We start from the raw sequence: 4,347 nt of genomic DNA, 5'->3' as shown, positions 1-4,347 counted from the left end.
AAGGGGCTCAGGGGCCAGAACGGCTCCCTGATGCGCATCTCCGCCTGCCGCTCCGCTCAGCCCGGCGCTTGCCCCCTCCCACCCAGTCTTCACCGGAGCTGGAGACCGAACGCACTAACGAGGATAGCCCATGCTCTAGGCTCCTAGTGGCATCTCTAAAAACTACGCAAGTCTCCATCCGGCAACGCTCCTCGCCAAAACTTCCTCCCTCACCAGTGGAGGATTTAAGGCATTAAGAATTTTTTCTTAGCGCTATGTTAGTGCCAGAATTTGAGGCAGTGAGAGGTGGGGACCGTCCGGGATACGACTCGAAACGTTTCCCAACTTCTGCCATCATATTACCAAATAATCTAAATCAAGATTTGCGGATTTGGGACCAGCAGTTAGCGTAATGGCTATGTCGCTGGACTCCAATGTAGTCGACCGCGGTTCGGGTCCGGACCCGGTGGCTTAAACTAACGCCAGGCAGGTAGGTGTTCATGTGTGCCCAAGATCCCGAATGGAGAATGGAGAAGGGATTGCGGCGTGGCCAGCCTCCGGGTGTGTGTGTGTGTGTGATTTCTCTCTTTCTGTCTCTCTGTCTCTGGCAAGCACACGCGCCCTATAGCAAAAACCTCTAATATATATATATATAATATATAACATATATATATATATGTCTAAAATTTTGGCCTGGAACCAAAATTGAGGAAGAAAAAATAATCTGACCAATTGGACTTCATTTATTATTTACCACCACCAATACCTAGCATATTCTTCCATCTGTTTCACATTTAGGCCGTCCCTGTTACATGAAGTACTTCAACTAACTAGCATTCACTATGGAAAATATGAGGCTGTCAGATACAGTCTTTTTTCTAAAAGATTATAATCTAAATTGTGGAATCCAAGCATATCAATTAAAAATAAGAAAACAAAACAAAACAAAAAGATGAACAGTAGTGTTAAGTTATTTTCCAGAGTTCAGGTAGAAGAAATATGTCTTGGATCAATGAAGTTTTGAATTATGAGACAGATTTCAAGGTGAGAGCAATACTCAAGAGTGGAAAGAGGATCAGCAGAAACACATCCTGGTATAATAAAGAATGGTACATATGAAAGATATTAAGGGTGACAGATGACAAGCAAGTTCATGTTGAGAAAGCAAAAGAAAATGAGGTTGGAGAGTCTACCATCTTTTAAGGACGATCTCTCTAATAAAATCTTGATTAGCTCTTCCCTGAATTCCTCAATTCAGGCTGTAAATATTTAATTGCAGTGCCAAAGTTAGTTATTACAATAATAGCTGCCCAGGGAATTGTTCATGAACTATTAATATTACATTTTAGTTTCTTCAACAATAAATTCCATGAAAAATCATCAATGTCTGTTATGAGCATGGGTCACCACAATGGCAGGTGATATATTTGTCACCCCTGGCAAATAACACTTATACAATTTATTGGTTTATGATATTCTAGTCTTCCTAAAATTTGTTCTGGGGAGTAACAGATGGTATAATGGTTACATCGCTGGACTCCCATATAGTCGAGCGCAGTTCAAATCCCAGACCTGGCAGCTTCAAACTTATACCAGGCACGTGTGCATTTGTGCCCAAGATCCTGAGAGAAGGGACTGTCATGTGGCCATCTCCCCTGGGAGGTGATTTCTCATTTTCTCAATCTGGCAATCACATATGCTTTATTGCAAAAACCTCTTAAAAAAATGTTCTGTACTTTTTTTTTTTTTTTTTTTTTTTTGCTTTTTGTTAGTGTGTGCATTTCCCAGAGACAAACCAGGATAGAGGAAAAGTGGGAAATGAATCCCCAGGGGGGTGGTCACCCTGCAATCCCTCGTCCTCCATTCTCTTCCCAGGATTTTGGGGGACACACACATGTCCAACACGTTTCTCACGTCACTTGGTATGGGACTTGAACCACTCACTTGACCATTTGGGATCCAGCTGCCCCAACCTCCGCACCATCTGTTGACCAAAAATTTTGTCCTTAGGATATTCAGCAAAAGATCAGGTCCTCTTTTATGTTTTTATTTTTTTAGGAAGTTTTAGAGATTAAATTTTATTATTTTTAAAGATTTTAACTACGACTCAGCCTATGCACATATTCCATATTGACACTAAAATGCTATAAAATAAGTTATCAGCTATCTTTCTAAAATTCACCATCAAATTTGATTACCTATTACCTTCCACAGTTACACAAATTCTTTTTTTATTTTTTGGGGGGGGGGAGGTTTTTGCTATAGGGTGTGTGTGCTCGCCAGAAAAAGACAGAAAGCGAGAAATTACCCCCCGGGGGGATGGCCACGACGCAATCCTTTCTCCTCCATTCTCCTCTAGGGATCTTGGGCACACGCACACCCGCACCTGGTGTGAGTTTAAGCCACCGGGACCAGGAATCGAACTGCAGTCAACTACATGGGAGTCTATTCCCTTCCACAGTTACACAAATTCTTTTTTTATTTTTTGGGGGGGGGAGGTTTTTGCTATAGGGTGTGTGTGCTCGCCAGAAAAAGACAGAAAGCGAGAAATTACCCCCCGGGGGGATGGCCACGACGCAATCCTTTCTCCTCCATTCTCCTCTAGGGATCTTGGGCACACGCACACCCGCACCTGGTGTGAGTTTAAGCCACCGGGACCAGGAATCGAACTGCAGTCAACTACATGGGAGTCCAGCGACACAGCCATTATACCAACTGCTGGTCCCCACAGATACTTTTAAAAAGTCCTCAGTAATAGGGCCTCAACTTGTCCTATCTTCATGTACATCCCATTGTAATCACAACCTACCATGCTAATTTGGAACTGACCAAGCTTATATTGATATTAGCTTGTCTACTCAACTATAGATTTTAAGTTCCTTAACATATGAAACTCTATGCTATAATTAGCTTCTGTATCCCAAGGCTGAGCATATTAATAGCTTAAAAATAGTAAGGATTAGTGGAAAGCAGCAGTTATACAACACAGTAGATAGGTTATGTACTAACACAGGTTGTATGTAGTGGTAGGGGAGAAAAAAACTGATTTTAAAAATAAAACAGGATACCTAAGTCTGTAAATATTTGAAGGCCAAAAGTAAGGCCTATGGATAGGTGGGAAAATGAAGATCTATGTATGCTATTATGTGGGAATAAGTCTTAAGTAAAGAATGGATGGGAATGAAGAGCAAGAATTTAATTTTCAGACTTTTAAGGATTTGAAATTTCAATGACAATGTAAAAGTAGAATACAAGGGAATTCTCACCTTACTCTCAGTCTCCATAAAGTGACATCAGCTGATGTGAATGAGACACAGAAAATGGAATCTTTGTGGGGAGTTTAGCAGGGTCTAGTGATGAATAAAGTAAGTGATAAAAGACAGTTGCAAAAAAGGCTGTGAGCAAAAGGGCTATAAGGATCTGCTCCTTGGCCTGTGAGCAAAAGCTGAAAAATAGGCAGTAGGGGTTATTTAGTGTTAGGAACTGACACAGTGAACTTCCTCATTTCTTCCTGTTTATTTTAAAGGCTGAAAGTTAACTCATTCAATACCCTACACCAAAAAATTTCACTCAAATCCCATTAGCTCTTTCCAGTTCTACATCTCACTACATCATATAGAAAAATAATTTTCTACCCCACCTCCCTTCTACTCACTAGAAATATATTACGGCCATTCCTTTAAGATTCTACTTTTGGCCCACCTAGCCTCTGTGACATGGACCTCAGCATTCTGATCTACAGTGCTAGAATCAAAAGCCAACTGCGGGAACCAGCAGTTAGTGTAATGGCTATGTCGCTGGACTCCCACGTAGTTGACCGCGGTTCGTGTCCCAGACCCGGTGGCTTAAGACTCACGCTGGGCGTATGTGCGTGCGTGCCCAAGATCCCGAGAGGAGAATGGAGGAGAAGGGATTGCGGCGTGACCATCCCCCCTGGGGGGTGATTTCTCGCTTTCTGTCTCTATGTCTCTGTCTGGTGAGCGCACGCGCCCTGTAGTGAAAAACCTCTTAAAAAAAAAAAAAAAAGCCAACTGCAAGGTCTTGATTCAGATCCAGGTCAACCTAAAATAAGGTGACACATGCACCCAAAATCTTGACTGACTGGAGGGCTGAAATCCTGTCAAGGGTGTCTGTTTCTCATGAAGAAAATAAACTGAACTTCACAAAAAAAGTATTTTTTATAAATGCAAAGCAGTAGGATAAGAATCTTGGCAAATCATTCTCTTCCGATTTTTGATGTAAAGCACAGAGACTGACTTGAATATATTCAGTAAATGTTTGGGTCTTCCTTTATTCCTTTCATAAGCACTAATAACTGATTTTTAAAAATTTTATACAAAACAAGAAAATTCAGTGTTTTTCTTCTCA

The sequence above is a fragment of the Tupaia chinensis genome, unplaced genomic scaffold (assembly GCF_000334495.1).
Source record: "Tupaia chinensis unplaced genomic scaffold, TupChi_1.0 Scaffold000415_1, whole genome shotgun sequence".
Classification (NCBI taxonomy): domain Eukaryota; kingdom Metazoa; phylum Chordata; class Mammalia; order Scandentia; family Tupaiidae; genus Tupaia; species Tupaia belangeri.
This window is presented reverse-complemented; position numbering follows the sequence as displayed.